Consider the following 6,918-nt stretch of genomic DNA (forward strand, 5'->3'; position numbering starts at 1 on the left):
ACCGCACTCGTGCAAAATAATAAAACACGGTAAATATATAACTTACACGTGCGTTTTGTTTTGCAAGCGGCGCGAAAAAAATTAAAAAGGGAATGCAACACGAGGACTTCCCAGGAGGTCACCCATCCTAGTACTACTCTCGCCCAAGCACGCTTAACTTCGGAGTTCTGATGGGATCCGGTGCTTTAGTGCTGGTATGATCGCATCCGACATGTTACCTCGGTCTTCGTCCCTTATCCTTGCCCCTCCCAGCTCCACTACAAAGACGATTGTACATTGCTTTGGCCGCTCCCTCTCAACTACGGAGACGAGTTTAACGCGGTTTCCACCCCTCCCTCTTAACCGCACCAGTGCGCGCTTGCCGCGCCACAACGCCGACGCTGGACCCGTGAATCGTGAGCACCCAGCTATGACTTACCGCACTCGTGCAAAATAATAAAACACGGTAAATATATTACTTACACGTGCGTTTTGTTTTGCAAGCGGCGCGAAAAAAATTAAAAAGGGAATGCAACACGAGGACTTCCCAGGAGGTCACCCATCCTAGTACTACTCTCGCCCAAGCACACTTAACTTCGGAGTTCTGATGGGATCCGGTGCTTTAGTGCTGGTATGATCGCATCCGACATGTTACCCCGGTCTTCGTCCCTTATCCTTGCCCCTCCCAGCTCCACTACAAAGACGATTGCACATTGCTTTGGCCGCTCCCTCTCAACTACGGAGACGAGTTTAACGCGGTTTCCACCCCTCCCTCTCAACCGCACCAGTGCACGCTTGCCGCGCCACAACGCCGACGCTGGACCCGTGAATCGTGAGCACCCAGCTATGACTTACCGCACTCGTGCAAAATAATAAAACACGGTAAATATATTACTTACACGTGCGTTTTCTTTTGCAAGCGGCGCGAAAAAAATTAAAAAGGGAATGCAACACGAGGACTTCCCAGGAGGTCACCCATCCTAGTACTACTCTCGCCCAAGCACGCTTAACTTCGGAGTTCTGATGGGATCCGGTGCTTTAGTGCTGGTATGATCGCATCCGACATGTTACCCCGGTCTTCGTCCCTTATCCTTGCCCCTCCCAGCTCCACTACAAAGACGATTGCACATTGCTTTGGCCGCTCCCTCTCAACTACGGAGACGAGTTTAACGCGGTTTCCACCCCTCCCTCTCAACCGCACCAGTGCACGCTTGCCGCGCCACAACGCCGACGCTGGGCCCGTGAATCGTGAGCACCCAGCTATGACTTACCGCACTCGTGCAAAGTAATAAAACACGGTAAATATATTACTTACACGTGCATTTTGTTTTGCAAGCGGCGCGAAAAAAATTAAAAAGGGAATGCAACACGAGGACTTCCCAGGAGGTCACCCATCCTAGTACTACTCTCGCCCAAGCACGCTTAACTTCGGAGTTCTGATGGGATCCGGTGCTTTAGTGCTGGTATGATCGCATCCGACATGTTACCCCGGTCTTCGTCCCTTATCCTTGCCCCTCCCAGCTCCACTACAAAGACGATTGCACATTGCTTTGGCCGCTCCCTCTCAACTACGGAGACGAGTTTAACGCGGTTTCCAACCCTCCCTCTCAACCGCACCAGTGCACGCTTGCCGCGCCACAACGCCGACGCTGGACCCGTGAATCGTGAGCACCCAGCTATGACTTACCGCACTCGTGCAAAATAATAAAACACGGTAAATATATTACTTACACGTGCGTTTTGTTTTGCAAGCGGCGCGAAAAAAATTAAAAAGGGAATGCAACACGAGGACTTCCCAGGAGGTCACCCATCCTAGTACTACTCTCGCCCAAGCACGCTTAACTTCGGAGTTCTGATGGGATCCGGTGCTTTAGTGCTGGTATGATCGCATCCGACATGTTACCCCGGTCTTCGTCCCTTATCCTTGCCCCTTCCAGCTCCACTACAAAGACGATTGCACATTGCTTTGGCCGCTCCCTCTCAACTACGGAGACGAGTTTAACGCGGTTTCCACCCCTCCCTCTCAACCGCACCAGTGCACGCTTGCCGCGCCACAACGCCGACGCTGGACCCGTGAATCGTGAGCACCCAGCTATGACTTACCGCACTCGTGCAAAATAATAAAACACGGTAAATATATTACTTACACGTGCGTTTTGTTTTGCAAGCGGCGCGAAAAAAATTAAAAAGGGAATGCAACACAAGGACTTCCCAGGAGGTCACCCATCCTAGTACTACTCTCGCCCAAGCACGCTTAACTTCGGAGTTCTGATGGGATCCGGTGCTTTAGTGCTGGTATGATCGCATCCGACATGTTACCCCGGTCTTCGTCCCTTATCCTTGCCCCTCCCAGCTCCACTACAAAGACGATTGTACATTGCTTTGGCCGCTCCCTCTCAACTACGGAGACGAGTTTAACGCGGTTTCCACCCCTCCCTCTCAACCGCACCAGTGCACGCTTGCCGCGCCACAACGCCGACGCTGGACCCGTGAATCGTGAGCACCCAGCTATTACTTACCGCACTCGTGCAAAATAATAAAACACGGTAAATATATTACTTATACGTGCGTTTTGTTTTGCAAGCGGCGCGAAAAAAATTAAAAAGGAAATGCAACACGAGGACTTCCCAGGAGGTCACCCATCCTAGTACTACTCTCGCCCAAGCACGCTTAACTTCGGAGTTCTGATGGGATCCGGTGCTTTAGTGCTGGTATGATCGCATCCGACATGTTACCCCGGTCTTCGTCCCTTATCCTTGCCCCTCCCAGCTCCACTACAGAGACGATTGTACATTGCTTTGGCCGCTCCCTCTCAACTACGGAGACGAGTTTAACGCGGTTTCCACCCCTCCCTCTCAACCGCACCAGTGCACGCTTGCCGCGCCACAACGCCGACGCTGGACCCGTGAATTGTGAGCACCCAGCTATGACTTACCGCACTCGTGCAAAATAATAAAACACGGTAAATATATTACTTACACGTGCGTTTTGTTTTGCAAGCGGCGCGAAAAATATTAAAAAGGGAATGCAACACGAGGACTTCCCAGGAGGTCACCCATCCTAGTACTACCCTCGCCCAAGCACGCTTAACTTCGGAGTTCTGATGGGATCCGGTGCTTTAGTGCTGGTATGATCGCATCCGACATGTTACCCCGGTCTTCGTCCCTTATCCTTGCCCCTCCCAGCTCCACTACAAAGACGATTGTACATTGCTTTGGCCGCTCCCTCTCAACTACGGAGACGAGTTTAACGCGGTTTCCACCCCTCCCTCTCAACCGCACCAGTGCACGCTTGCCGCGCCACAACGCCGACGCTGGACCCGTGAATCGTGAGCACCCAGCTATGACTTACCGCACTCGTGCAAAATAATAAAACACGGTAAATATATTACTTACACGTGCGTTTTGTTTTGCAAGCGGCGCGAAAAAAATTAAAAAGGGAATGCAACACGAGGACTTCCCAGGAGAATCGTGAGCACCCAGCTATGACTTACCGCACTCGTGCAAAATAATAAAACACGGTAAATATATTACTTACACGTGCGTTTTGTTTTGCAAGCGGCGCGAAAAAAATTAAAAAGGGAATGCAACACGAGGAGTTCCCAGGAGGTCACCCATCCTAGTACTACTCTCGCCCAAGCACGCTTAACTTCGGAGTTCTGATGGGATCCGGTGCTTTAGTGCTGGTATGATCGCATCCGACATGTTACCCCGGTCTTCGTCCCTTATCCTTGCCCCTCCCAGCTCCACTACAAAGACGATTGTACATTGCTTTGGCCGCTCCCTCTCAACTACGGAGACGAGTTTAACGCGGTTTCCACCCCTCCCTCTCAACCGCACCAGTGCACGCTTGCCGCGCCACAACGCCGACGCTGGACCCGTGAATCGTGAGCACCCAGCTATGACTTACCGCACTCGTGCAAAATAATAAAACACGGTAAATATATTACTTACACGTGCGTTTTGTTTTGCAAGCGGCGCGAAAAAAATTAAAAATGGAATGCAACACGAGGACTTCCCAGGAGGTCACCCATCCTAGTACTACTCTCGCCCAAGCACACTTAACTTCGGAGTTCTGATGGGATCCGGTGCTTTAGTGCTGGTATGATCGCATCCGACATGTTACCCCGGTCTTCGTCCCTTATCCTTGCCCCTCCCAGCTCCACTACAAAGACGATTGTACATTGCTTTGGCCGCTCCCTCTCAACTACGGAGACGAGTTTAACGCGGTTTCCACCCCTCCCTCTCAACCGCACCAGTGCACGCTTGCCGCGCCACAACGCGACGCTGGACCCGTGAATCGTGAGCACCCAGCTATGACTTACCGCACTCGTGCAAAATAATAAAACACGGTAAATATATTACTTACACGTGCGTTTTGTTTTGCAAGCGGCGCGAAAAAAATTAAAAAGGGAATGCAACACAAGGACTTCCCAGGAGGTCACCCATCCTAGTACTACTCTCGCCCAAGCACGCTTAACTTCGGAGTTCTGATGGGATCCGGTGCTTTAGTGCTGGTATGATCGCATGCGACATGTTACCCCGGTCTTCGTCCCTTATCCTTGCCCCTCCCAGCTCCACTACAAAGACGATTGTACATTGCTTTGGCCGCTCCCTCTCAACTACGGAGACGAGTTTAACGTGGTTTCCACCCCTCCCTCTCAACCGCACCAGTGCACGCTTGCCGCGCCACAACGCCGACGCTGGACCCGTGAATCGTGAGCACCCAGCTATGACTTACCGCACTCGTGCAAAATAATAAAACACGGTAAATATATTACTTACACGTGCGTTTTGTTTTGCAAGCGGCGCGAAAAAAATTAAAAAGGGAATGCAACACGAGGACTTCCCAGGAGGTCACCCATCCTAGTACTACTCTCGCCCAAGCACGCTTAACTTCGGAGTTCTGATGGGATCCGGTGCTTTAGTGCTGGTATGATCGCATCCGACACGTTACCCCGGTCTTCGTCCCTTATCCTTGCCCCTCCCAGCTCCACTACAAAGACGATTGCACATTGCTTTGGCCGCTCCCTCTCAACTACGGAGACGAGTTTAACGCGGTTTCCACCCCTCCCTCTCAACCGCACCAGTGCACGCTTGCCGCGCCACAACGCCGACGCTGGACCCGTGAATCGTGAGCACCCAGCTATGACTTACCGCACTCGTGCAAAATAATAAAACACGGTAAATATATTACTTACACGTGCGTTTTGTTTTGCAAGCGGCGCGAAAAAAATTAAAAAGGGAATGCAACACGAGGACTTCCCAAGAGGTCACCCATCCTAGTACTACTCTCACCCAAGCACGCTTAACTTCGGAGTTCTGATGGGATCCGGTGCTTTAGTGCTGGTATGATCGCATCCGACATGTTACCCCGGTCTTCGTCCCTTATCCTTGCCCCTCCCAGCTCCACTACAAAGATGATTGTACATTGCTTTGGCCGCTCCCTCTCAACTACGGAGACGAGTTTAACGCGGTTTCCACCCCTCCCTCTCAACCGCACCAGTGCACGCTTGCCGCGCCACAACGCCGACGCTGGACCCGTGAATCGTGAGCACCCAGCTATGACTTACCGCACTCGTGCAAAATAATAAAACACGGTAAATATATTACTTACACGTGCGTTTTGTTTTGCAAGTGGAGCGAAAAAAATTAAAAAGGGAATGCAACACGAGGACTTCCCAGGAGGTCACCCATCCTAGTACTACTCTCGCCCAAGCACGCTTAACTTCGGAGTTCTGATGGGATCCGGTGCTTTAGTGCTGGTATGATCGCATCCGACATGTTACCCCGGTCTTCGTCCCTTATCCTTGCCCCTCCCAGCTCCACTACAAAGACGATTGTACATTGCTTTGGCCGCTCCCTCTCAACTACGGAGACGAGTTTAACGCGGTTTCCACCCCTCCCTCTCAACCGCACCAGTGCACGCTTGCCGCGCCACAACGCCGACGCTGGACCCGTGAATCGTGAGCACCCAGCTATGACTTACCGCACTCGTGCAAAATAATAAAACACGGTAAATATATTGCTTACACGTGCGTTTTGTTCTGCAATCGGCGCGAAAAAAATTAAAAAGGGAATGCAACACGAGGACTTCCCAGGAGGTCACCCATCCTAGTACTACTCTCGCCCAAGCACGCTTAACTTTGGAGTTCTGATGGGATCCGGTGCTTTAATGCTGGTATGATCGCATCCGACATGTTACCCCGGTCTTCGTCCCTTATCCTTGCCCCTCCCAGCTCCACTACAAAGACGATTGTACATTGCTTTGGCCGCTCCCTCTCAACTACGGAGACGAGTTTAACGCGGTTTCCACCCCTCCCTCTCAACCGCACCAGTGCACACTTGCCGCGCCACAACGCCGACGCTGGACCCGTGAATCGTGAGCACCCAGCTATGACTTACCGCACTCATGCAAAATAATAAAACACGGTAAATATATTACTTACACATGCGTTTTGTTTTGCAAGCGGCGCGAAAAAAATTAAAAAGGGAATGCAACACGAGGACTTCCCAGGAGGTCACCCATCCTAGTACTACTCTCGCCCAAGCACGCTAAACTTCGGAGTTCTGATGGGATCCGGTGCTTTAGTGCTGGTATGATCGCATCCGACATGTTACCCCGGTCTTCGTCCCTTATCCTTGCCCCTCCCAGCTCCACTACAAAGACGATTATACATTGTTTTGGCCGCTCCCTCTCAACTACGGAGACGAGTTTAACGCGGTTTCCACCCCTCCCTCTCAACCGCACCAGTGCACGCTTGCCGCGCCACAACGCCGACGCTGGACTCGTGAATCGTGAGCACCCAGCTATGACTTACCGCACTCGTGCAAAATAATAAAACACGGTAAATATATTACTTACACGTGCGTTTTGTTTTGCAAGCGGCACGAAAAAAATTAAAAAGGGAATGCAACACGAGGACTTCCCAGGAGGTCA

The 6,918-nt window shown here is 51.5% G+C and overlaps 16 non-coding genes across 16 annotated transcripts; all 16 read right to left on the reverse strand.

Annotated features, from left to right (window-relative positions):
- Window positions 1-89: 89 nt before the first annotated feature.
- LOC123174517 (5S ribosomal RNA) lies at window positions 90-208 on the reverse strand. The gene has a single exon (XR_006487123.1). It is a non-coding gene; the product is annotated as a 5S ribosomal RNA (ribosomal RNA).
- Window positions 209-505: 297 nt separating this feature from the next.
- LOC123174516 (5S ribosomal RNA) lies at window positions 506-624 on the reverse strand. The gene has a single exon (XR_006487122.1). It is a non-coding gene; the product is annotated as a 5S ribosomal RNA (ribosomal RNA).
- Window positions 625-921: 297 nt separating this feature from the next.
- On the reverse strand, window positions 922-1,040 carry LOC123174528 (5S ribosomal RNA). The gene has a single exon (XR_006487134.1). It is a non-coding gene; the product is annotated as a 5S ribosomal RNA (ribosomal RNA).
- A 297-nt stretch (window positions 1,041-1,337) lies between these two features.
- On the reverse strand, window positions 1,338-1,456 carry LOC123174539 (5S ribosomal RNA). The gene has a single exon (XR_006487145.1). It is a non-coding gene; the product is annotated as a 5S ribosomal RNA (ribosomal RNA).
- Window positions 1,457-1,753: 297 nt separating this feature from the next.
- Window positions 1,754-1,872, reverse strand: LOC123174469 (5S ribosomal RNA). The gene has a single exon (XR_006487081.1). It is a non-coding gene; the product is annotated as a 5S ribosomal RNA (ribosomal RNA).
- A 297-nt stretch (window positions 1,873-2,169) lies between these two features.
- Window positions 2,170-2,288, reverse strand: LOC123174519 (5S ribosomal RNA). Its single transcript, XR_006487125.1, has one exon. It is a non-coding gene; the product is annotated as a 5S ribosomal RNA (ribosomal RNA).
- Window positions 2,289-2,585: 297 nt separating this feature from the next.
- On the reverse strand, window positions 2,586-2,704 carry LOC123174522 (5S ribosomal RNA). Its single transcript, XR_006487128.1, has one exon. It is a non-coding gene; the product is annotated as a 5S ribosomal RNA (ribosomal RNA).
- Window positions 2,705-3,001: 297 nt separating this feature from the next.
- Window positions 3,002-3,120, reverse strand: LOC123174463 (5S ribosomal RNA). Its single transcript, XR_006487075.1, has one exon. It is a non-coding gene; the product is annotated as a 5S ribosomal RNA (ribosomal RNA).
- Window positions 3,121-3,559: 439 nt separating this feature from the next.
- On the reverse strand, window positions 3,560-3,678 carry LOC123174513 (5S ribosomal RNA). Its single transcript, XR_006487119.1, has one exon. It is a non-coding gene; the product is annotated as a 5S ribosomal RNA (ribosomal RNA).
- A 297-nt stretch (window positions 3,679-3,975) lies between these two features.
- LOC123174518 (5S ribosomal RNA) lies at window positions 3,976-4,094 on the reverse strand. The gene has a single exon (XR_006487124.1). It is a non-coding gene; the product is annotated as a 5S ribosomal RNA (ribosomal RNA).
- A 296-nt stretch (window positions 4,095-4,390) lies between these two features.
- Window positions 4,391-4,509, reverse strand: LOC123174525 (5S ribosomal RNA). Its single transcript, XR_006487131.1, has one exon. It is a non-coding gene; the product is annotated as a 5S ribosomal RNA (ribosomal RNA).
- A 297-nt stretch (window positions 4,510-4,806) lies between these two features.
- Window positions 4,807-4,925, reverse strand: LOC123174481 (5S ribosomal RNA). Its single transcript, XR_006487092.1, has one exon. It is a non-coding gene; the product is annotated as a 5S ribosomal RNA (ribosomal RNA).
- A 297-nt stretch (window positions 4,926-5,222) lies between these two features.
- On the reverse strand, window positions 5,223-5,341 carry LOC123174466 (5S ribosomal RNA). Its single transcript, XR_006487078.1, has one exon. It is a non-coding gene; the product is annotated as a 5S ribosomal RNA (ribosomal RNA).
- A 297-nt stretch (window positions 5,342-5,638) lies between these two features.
- Window positions 5,639-5,757, reverse strand: LOC123174493 (5S ribosomal RNA). The gene has a single exon (XR_006487103.1). It is a non-coding gene; the product is annotated as a 5S ribosomal RNA (ribosomal RNA).
- A 297-nt stretch (window positions 5,758-6,054) lies between these two features.
- LOC123174468 (5S ribosomal RNA) lies at window positions 6,055-6,173 on the reverse strand. Its single transcript, XR_006487080.1, has one exon. It is a non-coding gene; the product is annotated as a 5S ribosomal RNA (ribosomal RNA).
- Window positions 6,174-6,470: 297 nt separating this feature from the next.
- LOC123174470 (5S ribosomal RNA) lies at window positions 6,471-6,589 on the reverse strand. The gene has a single exon (XR_006487082.1). It is a non-coding gene; the product is annotated as a 5S ribosomal RNA (ribosomal RNA).
- Window positions 6,590-6,918: the final 329 nt, after the last annotated feature.

Source organism: Triticum aestivum, unplaced genomic scaffold (assembly GCF_018294505.1).
Source record: "Triticum aestivum cultivar Chinese Spring unplaced genomic scaffold, IWGSC CS RefSeq v2.1 scaffold100969, whole genome shotgun sequence".
Taxonomy (NCBI): Eukaryota; Viridiplantae; Streptophyta; class Magnoliopsida; order Poales; family Poaceae; genus Triticum; species Triticum aestivum.